The sequence below is a fragment of the Phragmites australis genome, chromosome 1 (assembly GCF_958298935.1).
Source record: "Phragmites australis chromosome 1, lpPhrAust1.1, whole genome shotgun sequence".
Lineage (NCBI taxonomy): Eukaryota > Viridiplantae > Streptophyta > Magnoliopsida > Poales > Poaceae > Phragmites > Phragmites australis.
In genome coordinates this window covers 23,356,926-23,368,694 of record NC_084921.1, presented here as the reverse complement: position 1 = coordinate 23,368,694, position 11,769 = coordinate 23,356,926, and positions in this window count along the sequence as shown.

Genomic DNA, 11,769 nt, shown 5'->3' with positions numbered 1-11,769 from the left:
ATATTTAGCACCCATGATGATGTTTTGAACAATTTTTTGCAACTAACATGTTGTGCTCTCCATTAATATTTTCAAACACATTCTATTTTTTGAAAAAAAAAATATTACTGTTTCATGTTCTGCAGCAATCCTGTTACACTTAGCATGATGTTCCTTTTCTTTTGTTCCCTCTTCGTGAATTTTCTGCTCATGGAAGCAAGGAACGTGTGTCAAAATGCCTGATTAATGTATATCTAATATTCATTAAGTTCCTTTTATATTTTTAGTTTGTTACGTTTGTGTACATCCAGCTAGCCGTGCAGTCGTTGAACATTTACCGTCCAGTTGGTAGAACCTCACGTTTGTGCGTAAAGGCTGTGTCTATCAGGTTTCAGGTTGAACCGGTGCTAGGCTAATCCGCCGGTCGCCGTGAAAGAAGAGACAGGCGAGGCACGAGCCACTCCTTCGTAAGATTGTGCCAAGATTGTAAAATGGTATTGAGACTGAGTGATAGATTCATGTAACCCGAAGTGGATACAAGAATTGTGCGGGGAATATGATTTGACAATTTATGTCAAGGACTAGACTGGATCTCGGCCAATGTTTATTTGGCTACAAATATAGATTTAGAGATCTTAATGGGGGATTAAAGGGAAAGAAATAAACAACAGCTATTTAAAGGTTTGCGGGATGGTTTTTTCCGGTTGCAGGAGTGGATGGGTTGTTGAATATTTATTTATCACGGTGAGAGTTAAATAAGAGTTATATATATGTATATATATATATATATATACATATGTACATATATATATATATGTACATATATACCTATATATATATATATATATGCGTTCGTAACGGATATGCATGCACAGTCCAAACTGGATGATGAGCACACACTTGTAATGCCTGGTCTTTTGCCTAACCTTTCACAGTTCAATCTTAGCAACAAATATTTTTTAGAATTGTTAATCAAGTAACAGCAAAATAATCCACAAGTAGCAACAATCGCATTTCAAACAATTCAAGTATTGACATGAACAACAAATAAAGAATAGCAACAATTCTAAAGATAAAAGGATTTCAGTTTACACAAAGATGTAATCTGAACCCTAACAAAATCTTCCACCCGCGGCACAGATCCGCCTCGATTAGAATGATGGATCTCTAAGGAAATCAAGGATGAACTCATATCAAACAAATTTGATCACGTTCTTCTCTAAGCTCTAAAGTGGCGGCAGCAGATAATCATCACGACGATGTGATCATCATCTCTCTTCTTCTTATCATCTCTCTTCTTCTTGAGGAAACCCTTCGAGAAAAACATAATAAACTAGTCTAAGGATACAAAGACGCTGACCCTATGCATGCTAGCCAAAAAGCTGACCCTATGCTTTAAAGCATGCATGCTAGCCAAAACAACTAGTTGGACTCGAACTAGACTAGAGACTTTGATTCAGACTCAGCACAACCAGACACTTGTTTTGACCACTATTATGCACACATCATGAATTTGACTATGGGGCCAGATCCATTAAAAAGGTAATGAAATAAGCTTTCCATCAAGTACTCATATGTCTCAATCGGACTCCGTATTAGAGAGTTATACTAATTTTACTCCAGACATGTTTGGTGGTGACAAGCTGAATCCGAGATGACTTAAAACCTCCTTATCTTTAATATCTAAATTTGGATCGACTTGAACTTATGGAGGACAATAAAAGTAAGTCTCTCATATCCATAGAAGGTCATGGAAAATATGCCTATGATAATTAAATGTCTTGTATGTCACCAACATCGACCAAATCTAAAAATATGTTTTTTGTTCTTGCAATTCCTCTTATTTGCACAAATTAACACCTACGAGTATTTTCTTGCACCACGCACCAACATCTAAGTTATTCTCACCCTATTCGTATTGTTTCTCAAAACTGGAAAAGAACCAAACTGGATAGTTGAACATTTTAGAGCATTATCAGAGGGTGAAAGGATCGAATAGCCCAAGAGGGGGGGTGAATTGGGATATTATTATTTTTTAATTAACTACCGCTTGACCAAATAAAACATAAAAGAAACGCAAGTAAGGAATTTTAACTAGCACAAGATAGCTAACCAAGCAAGGATTAACTAAGAAAGATAATTCCTAAGAAGAACTTGCAATAATAACAAAGCTCAAAATAAGATGCAAGAAAGTAAAGAGTTGGAGAAGACAACACCGATTTTTTCTCGAGGTTTCGAGAAGTTGGCACTTCCCCCTAGTCCTCGTTGGAGCATCCATCAAGGATGTCGTTCCCCCTTGAGTCATCAAGGCTCAAGTGCTCCCTCTTGATTACCCCTTCTCCATCTCCAGATTGGCGGGTATCAAACCAAGTACACCCTCTTTTCCCGGGGCTCCCACAATTCCTCCAAGAGCTCACCGAGAAATCCTCCGATCACCAAGACCGTCTCGGTGTTGCCAACCACCAAGAGTAACAAGCCTCAAGCTTCACTTGACAAAGACCAAGCCTAGACAACAGCTAGATGCACACTTGTTACTCTTCAAGCACTCAAGGAAGTCCTTAATCCTCAACTAAGAACTTAGAATTGACACAAGTGCTCTCTCTCTTGCTTCTAAATGACACACCAAGTGTATGAGCTGCTACAGGGTCGCAAGAGCACAAGAGAGGTCCAAATGAGTGGGTATTTATAGGCAAAGGATCGAAAATTAGCCGTTACCTAACAACCCAGAATTTTTCTTAACGCCGGAAGGTCCGGTGTGAATAACACCCTTCACACCGGAATATCCGGTGCTAATACATCTGACAAAATAGCCGTTAACTGTTCCATTAGCCGTTAAAGCTCCGGTGATTAATCCTGGCCTACAGCGGATCATCCGATGCATTAAAATGGGCCAGATGATAGTTTACAACCTCTCTGTAAAAATTCATCCGGTGATCATCTTTGCTACGGCGGACTATCCAGTGTGTAGAATTACTTCTGGACTTCATAGCCATCTATTTATCCGGTGATTTCACCTTTAGAACGCCGGACTATCCGGCGTGCTCTTCATCAATCTTTCAAGTCAGAACTCTTAGGAATTTGCTCCGGTGTACTCACTTTGACATCAGAGAATCATCCGGTGAACTAAAATTTTGCTGATTTTATCTATTTCAGAGCAATTTTGAGTTCTACCTTCGAGATTCGGAACCAATGATTTTCTGAGGTTAACCTAGTAATGGAAAGTCACAAGTGTGCATCGACTATGTCTAGACTCTCCTAAGTCAAGCTACAACTCTTAGCCCCTCTTTATAGTACGGTCAAAAGACTAAGAATAAAAAGAACCTATACTACTCTAAGTGTCCTTCATCTCCTTTTGACACCTAGATCTAGAAGATCCTTATCCTTCACGTTCCGGTCCTTTGATTATCACATAACTCTTTTAATGGGCAAGAGTGTAAGGTCACCATTGACAATTAAGTCTTTCTTTGTTTCTTAAAAGCTGAAATGTTAGTCACAATGATATGGTTGTTATTAATCACCGAAACCCTTACCTTTTTCTTAGGGGCCTAGATGCTACAATCTCTCCCTTTTTGGTGATTGATGACAACATATATATTAAAAGAATGTGAAATTGAAGTGCAACTATGCAATCATTTACATATATCAATTTGAGCAATAAAACATGATAGATTAAATAATAATTATGCGCGCAAGAAAGTAAAGACAATGTAATGACAAGCGAAACACATCCATATAGAGAACCAAATAGCCTGTCATTACATCAAAAGCCATAAGATCCAACAATCCGAACTAAAGTTACCCAAAATCTAAGCTCCCCCTGAATCTATAGCCACCACTCACACCACTCTCCCTCTACCCTCTTTACCAACTCCCCCTATCACTAGACTCTCCCCCTTTGGCATTGAAGCACCAAAAAGAGAAAGATACGACTAAGCATCCAGAGCTGGGGGAGACGAAGGATCTGACGCTGCCGAAGAGGGGGCTACGACGAACTGAGAGTCGTCGATCTCGGAGTCAGAGCTAGATGGATTGTGCTCCGCAGCAGCTGTCACCGCGTCAATCTGATGCTGCACTGACTGAAGAGTAGCGTCGGGCTCATCAAGTGCAGGTACAGGGACTGATGGGGGCTCAACAGGCTGCTGCTGCTCAGGTACTGTCGGCTGGGGAGTATCCTCAAAGCGTAGAGGACCAGTGGGCAGGGGTGAAGTCAATGATGGTAACACTGGCCTCTGAGATGTCCCGACAGGCTCTGAGAGTACTCCGGTAGCTAACAAAGCCGATAGTGGGAAGCTGGACTCCGGAGTACTGAGCAGACTGGTGGTGGCGGCAGGTACGGGGCTAGGACCAGATGCTGGAAGCTGCTGTCCTGGCTGCTGGAGAAGGTATGAAAAAAGCCGAGTGTTGGTCTCTCTGTCGGCCAGCATAGCCTGCTGCTGCTGCTGCTGGAGAGACTGAATAATCAATGTCTGCTGCTCCTACTGGCGTATGATATCAGCCTGATACTTCAACTGCCTCTCCTCCTGAGCTGCCTGCTGCTGGATGATCATCTGCTGCTGCTGCATCATCTGCTGCTGCTGCTGCATCTGCTGCAGAAACTATGAGAACTCTGAAGAGGATGCAGCAGGAGGTGGCACAGGGTGGGTTGACTCAGGTGCTGAAGGAACTGAGGCTGAATGCTTCATACCCTGAGCAGACCCTCCTGCCTCATGATCATGTCGTCGAGGAAGAGGCGGTAAAAACTCATGATCCGAAGAGTCAGAGTCACTATCAGACGCTATATCCAAGAACGCCTGTGGTAGATCAGCCTCGGCCTCTGCAAGAGCCTCATCCTCAGCAGCTACTCTCTCTCTGTCCTCAGGTGGGATCTGCTCCTGAGCATGAGCCATTGTTCGCTGGCCACGACGTCTGTCTGTAGGCGGAGCTAGAGCATACACCTTGAAAGACCGAGATGACTCATAAGTCTCGAAGAACTTTGGAGGTCTGGTGGTCTGAGCAAGCAGGAAGGATATAATATGGGCATACGGCTGCTGTCGGACCATCATCATCCCATCGGCGATCACATCCTCAATATCACATAGAATGAAGTCAACAATGTCGAACGGCTGGTGAGTGAAGATGGATAGAATCAGCCACTGCTGAAGGCTAGTGATCGACTATGCATTCCCAATCCTCGGTAGCAAACTGTGCCTCAACGCGTTATGAATAACGCGCACCTCTATGATCAGCATGTCTGGCAGTCTCCGAGATCCTGGAGGGAATGGCGGCCTGAACAATGGTCGTATCTGATCGTCAGTCAAAAAAATCCCTCCAGTCAAACCACGGAGAGGAGCACTGGCACCAGGATAAACAATCTCATGCAGGCTCCTGTCAGACTCCTGCAACCTCAATGCCTCTAGAATGTCTGTCCTGTACAGCCTCTGAGAGTCTCCCTGAAACATGAACTGCACAAACGACCGATCCTCTGCAATCCAAGCTATGGCATAGAAAACTCTCACCCAGTCCTCCACGTAGTGATGTACATCTGTCAGCAGGTCAGTGAGTCCTGGGATAGAGTCAAAATGACGTCTCACATCTGCTCCCCCTGCAGCTATCCTCATATATCTCCAGTTAAGTGTCTTGTGGATACTCAGGCTGACCTTCAGCTTCTGATATGAGACATAGAAGCTCTCCTGCAATAGGGTGTGGAATCTCGGATCTGTTCACTCTTCTCTCATCTCAGGGAACCACTTAGCAATAGGCACGAATCACAGCTTCTTAACTTTTGGTGACTTATAAGATGTCAAGTCATGCAACCTCCTCTCGGCCTGTGGCTGTGGGTCTGCCGACTGCTGCTGCTCCTCCTCCTCAGGTTCTGGCTCCTAACAAGCCCTCTTCTGGCTGTCTGACTGGCCGGAAGGTGTCGAGCTCGCTCCTCTGGTAGACCGAGAGCGAGTCGACCGCCGAACAAGGGTAGAAGAGTCTCGAATCTGGATACCCTGACCCTGCTACTGCCTGTTATATGCATCTATAGCTGCAGTAGCTCGCTCCCACTCTTTCGCAGATGGAGTTCTTTTGGCCTTCTTGACCATCTTGCCCTTTCCTTTGTCAGTTCGCTCACGACCCATCTGAAGAGATAAAGGATAACGCCAGCATGAGAGATTTTGGTGATAAGAGTTTCTTAAACAGATCTTAAGCATGTAAAGGATTGAAAAAGATGATTATGCTAGAATTGGATTGCGATTCAAGATGATGAATCAATTTGCAGAGTATATGAGATCAATTTGACGAATTTTGACAGACTAAGGAAACATGGGATTATTTTGACGAATTGATTAGTTAAGGATTAGAGATGAACATATGTTTCAATTTTGAAAATTGAAGTTTTGAATGAAACAATTTTCAGGATTTTTGATTCAAATGTGCATGTTTGTGATCAATTGTCGCATGAACTAATGAATGGGTTGAAAGTGAAGGTAATGAGGCAAGTGTTACTAGGGATTTTGAATTTTGAACGAAATTTACTTGAATTTTACCAAATTGGCTGAATTTTCATGGAAATACATAGATTTGACCAAATTAAAGCGTAAATCCATGAATGTATGTGTAGACTTTCTCAAAGATTTGAAGATTAAGCTAGTGATTAAGTTTCAACAGAAATTTGATTGAATTTGAATGAAATTTGAATAAATTTGAATAAATTAGCTCGAATTTGTCAAAATTGAGTATAGAAAGATGAATGTGTATGGGATTGATGAAATATGATCTAATGCAACACAATTTGCTCAAAGTTTGAAGAAATTTTGATGAATTTCACATGGATTTTGATGACATTGATCTAGGGTTTGGAATTTTTGAAATTTGAGAAGAGAGTTAGATTGATTTTGAATTTGCTGCACCTTAGCCCCTGGAGAAGTTGCCGGTGAGATTTGGAGAGAGCTTGTCGGTGAGAATTGGCCGGCGGCGTTGGAGTTCGGCGGCGCGGAGGGAGAAGAGCGGCGGCGGCGGTGCTTCGGGAAGAGAAGCGGCGGCGGCGGCGCTTCGGGAAGAGAGAGCACAGGGCGACGTTGGGGTGTGGCGACGCTGCTAGGCGCGGTGGTGATGGATGCGGTCGGCAACGAGGGAGACCGAGGAGTACGGGCGATGGATTCGGCGGCGGTGTCAGGATGAAGAGAGAGAGCGCTCGGCAGAAGATTTATATGACAGGTGGGGTCTTTTCAAATTTTGAACGTCGGATGATCCGCTGATATAGGTTTTTAACGCCGGAAAAACACCGGATCAAAAATCCTGAGACATATTCGCCCTAGATTGTGAGCGCCGGATGGTCCGGTGATTCGGCTACCGAACACCGGATATGCGCCGGAACAAATTTTCCAGAGAGCTTTCAAAATCGCTGAAGAAACAACTTCTATACGCCGGATGGTCCTCTAAATCATATATTGAACACCAGACACTTGACGGAGCAATTTTTCCAAAGAGCACTTCTAATTTGCCCAAAACAGTTTCTTCTGTACGCCGGATATTCCTCTGAGGTGTGATCTGAACACCGGACCTTCCTGTGCAAGATCTTTTTTTATTTCATTCTTCTTGAGCTGACCGGATGATCCGGTGATGACTCTGATGATACGCCGGATTATTTTTTGTTTTTGTGATGGAACATTGTGCTGAACTAAAATCTCTTACCAAGTCCAAATTTTAAACAAACCACTCAACAAAACACATATTTGGACCGGTTTGAGTGAAATCTTTACCCTCTCAAACACTCCTTTGCAAATATTTGCCAAAAGGCTTTACTATATGTATAATTTTTGAAATAGACAAATAAGATCCAAAGAGTAAGAGATGAAACTCAAATGGAAATGTTTGAGCCATATTTCCTATGAACTTAAAGATTAAGACTTTGAATTCGATAGGATATGACTCAATCGGTATTAAGCACTTATATTAATTTAAGCACACTTATAGAGTTGTATGCTCACATCAAGAGTGAACAACAATCTCAAAGAGTGATATTCTCCTTTGTGATCTCTCTACCGCCAATGCAAGGTTCATTCATGAAAGTAAACGTGAGTGCATACTATATGACATGCGAATGTGAAGCATAGAATTAATCTATCTTGTCATATAACTTCCCTTCTCAAGGTTCTTCATAGTGAACCCAACAACATGCCTTGAGAAGAACTAGTGACCCATCATCTCAAGCAAAACCCATGTTCACTATTATCTTGAGAAGGTTTGACAAGGTCCTATTATGAGTGCATCTATATGACAAGGTATCACATAACATTAGAAGCATCGATCACATTTAGTTCATTTCGCAATCTACTAAAAGTGGCTTTATCTAGAGGTTTAGTGAAGATATCCGCCAATTGATCTTCCGATCGAACACTACTAAGGGAGATATCATTGTTAGCCACATGGTCTCTTAAAAAAATGATGACGGATATCAATGTGCTTTGTGCGAGAGTGTTGAATGGGATTGTTAGCAATTTTTATGGCACTCTCATTATCACAAAGGAGTGGAACCTTCTCTAGACGAACACCAAAATCTAACAAGGTTTGCTTCATATAGAGGATTTGAGCACAACATGCTCCGGTGGCAATGTATTCTGCTTCAGCTGTGGACAAGGCTACTGAGTTTTGCTTCTTAGAACTCCAAGAGACTAGGGATCGCTCTAGCAAGTGGCACCCATCCGAAGTACTCTTGCGATCCACACGGCATCCGGCAAAGTCCGAATCCGAGTATCCAAGGAGTACGAAACTAGCGTCTTTTGGGTACCACAAGCCTATGCTAGGTGTATGCTTTAGGTATCTAAGGATTCTTTTTACCGCACCAAGATGAGATTCCTTAGGATTAGCTTGAAAACGAGCGCACATGCATACACTAAACATTATATCGGGCCTAGATGCGGTAAGATAAAGGAGTGACCCAATCATAGAACGATAGAGTTTTTGGTCAATCGATTTACCTATTTCATCCAAGTCAAGATGTCCATTTGTAGGCATGGGGGTCTTGATTGGCTTGCACTCTTCCATCTTAAACTTCTTGAGGATATCCCTCGTGTACTTCTCTTGATGGATGAATGTCCCTTCCTTCAATTTCTTGATTTGGAATCCAAGAAAGTAATTTAGCTCACCAATCATCGACATCTCGAACTCCTTAGACATCATGTCACCAAATTCCTTGCAAAACTCTTTGTTAGTTGAATCAAATATTATATCATCAACATAAATTTGACACAAGAAGAGCTCATTGTCGATGATTTTTGTGAACAATGTGGTGTCCACCCTCCCGATCTTGAATCCTTAGTTAATGAGGAAGTCACGTAGGCGTTCAAACCAAGCTTGTGGGGCTTGCTTGAGTCCATCAAGCGCCTTGACCAACCTATAAACATGATTAGGATATCTATGATCTTCGAAACCGGGAGGTTGTTCAACATATACGAGTTCATTAATAAGGCCATTTAAGAATGCACTTTTCACATCCATTTGATAAAGTTTAATGTTATGATGTGAAGCGAATGCAAGAATGATACGGATGGCTTCAAGCCTTGCCACTGGAGCAAATGTTTCCCCAAAATCCAAACCTTCAACTTGTGCAAAACCTTGTGCAGCAAGTCTTGCATTGTTGCATACCACCACACCATGTTCATCTTGCTTGTTACGAAAGACCCACTTGGTTTCAATCACATTCTTATCTTGAGGCCTCTCTTCGAGTATCCATATCTCATTGCGGGTGAAGTTGTTAAGTTCTTCTTGCATTGCCAACACCCAATCCGGATCCTTGAGAGCCTCATCTACATGTGTGGGTTCTGAACAAGAGACAAACGAGTAATGTTCACAAAATGAAGCACACTGACGAGAGCGAGTTTGTACTCCCCTAGATGGACTCCCAATGATCAAGTCAATCGGGTGATCCTTGGAAATATGTGTATGCTTCCCTTGTGGTTGTTGAGGTGTATTTTGTGGTGGTCCAACATCTTGAGCTTGAGCTTGAGCTTTCTCTTGAGAGATATGGACGTCATGTGATGGAAGTGGTTGATCATCTTTGTCTTCATCTTTATCAACTTGGGGTGCCATTGAGGTGTGAGGTATTGAAGTAGAGGGTACATCTTCATCGTCCTCCTTAGGCTTGATATCCCCAATTGCCATATTCTTCATTGCATCTCTCAAGGGTTCATCACCTACATCATCACAAGAAATATCTTCTCCTTGGGAGTCATTAGATTCATCAAACTCCACATCACAAGTTTCTTCAACTAAGCCGGTGGCATTGTTGAATACTCGATATGCTTTGAAGTTTGATGCATAGCCAACAAGAAAACCAATATCACAACGTTTTTTAAACTTGCCTAGGCGTTCCATTTTCTTGTAGATAAAACACTTACACCCGAACACCCGGAAGTAGGAGACATTGGGTTTTCTCCCAATGAGAAGCTCGTATGGCGTCTTTTTCAATAGTCGATGGAGGTAGACTCGGTTAGAAGCATGGCACGCCGTATTGATTGCTTCCGTCCAAAACTTCTCCGGGGTACCATACTCATCTAACATTGCTCTTGCAAGTGTAATCAAGGTCTTGTTCTTCCTCTCTACTACGCCATTTTGCTGAGGTGTGTAGGTTGATGAAAATTCATGTTTGATGCCTCTTTCTTCACAAAAATCTTCAATTTGAGCGTTCTTGAACTCTGTCCCATTGTCACTCCGGATCTTCACAAGTGTGGACTCAAACTCATTTTGAGCCCTCTTTGCAAACTTCTTGAAGATTTCAACGGTCTTGCCTTTGTCATCTAAAAAGAAAGTCCAAGTATATCTTGTATAATCATCAACAATGACAAGACAATATAAATTACCACCAAGACTTTTGTAGGTAGTTGGTCCGAAGAGGTCCATGTGTAGAAGTTCCAAGGGTCTTGACGTAGACATCATGGACTTGTATGGATGAGGACTTGCAACTTGTTTTCTGGCTTGACACGTACTACACAACTTGTCCTTCTCGAAAACCACATCCTTCACACCAACCACCTTCCCATTCTTGAATACCTTCTTGAGTTGGCTCATCCCAATGTGTGCAAGCCGACAATGCCAAAGCCAATCCATAGATGTCTTGGTGAAGAGGCATGTAGTCAAGCTAGCTTCATTAGAGGAAAAATCCACAAGATAGATATGCCCATATCTAAACCCTTTGAATATTAGGTCATTATGCTTCTTACTAGTTATGATAACATCAACATCACTAAACAAGCATGTGAAACCCAAATCACATAGTTAAGCTACGGAGAGTAGATTGAAGCTAAGTGATTCTACTAAAAGAACATTGGAAATAGAGAGATCTTTTGAGATAGCCACCTTACCCAAACCTACCACATTTGCCTTAGAGTTATCACCAAAAGTGACTTTATCATGATTATCCACTTCATCTTCTAGAGAGGTGAACATCGTTACATTGCCGGTCATATGTTGTGTACATCCACTATCAAGCACCTAATGTTTTCCACCGGTTTTGTAGTTCACCTACACACATGTGATCAAGCTTTTTGTTTAGGTACCCAACCAAGTTTGGTACCTTTCATGTGAGATACAAGAGATTTAGGCACCCAAAGTTGCCTAGGAAGTTTGCCCTTAGCTTGAGTTCCAATGAATTTTACTATAATTTTACCATTTTTAAGCTTATGCGATAGAAAATGATGATCATTAAATGTAGACTTGTATTTAGAAGGCAAAATAGGGAAAGGTTTAGTAGGAATTGGACACTCCCTTGTGTGGTGTCCGGTGACTTGACAATGTTGGCAATATGAACCAACTTCCTTGATGAAA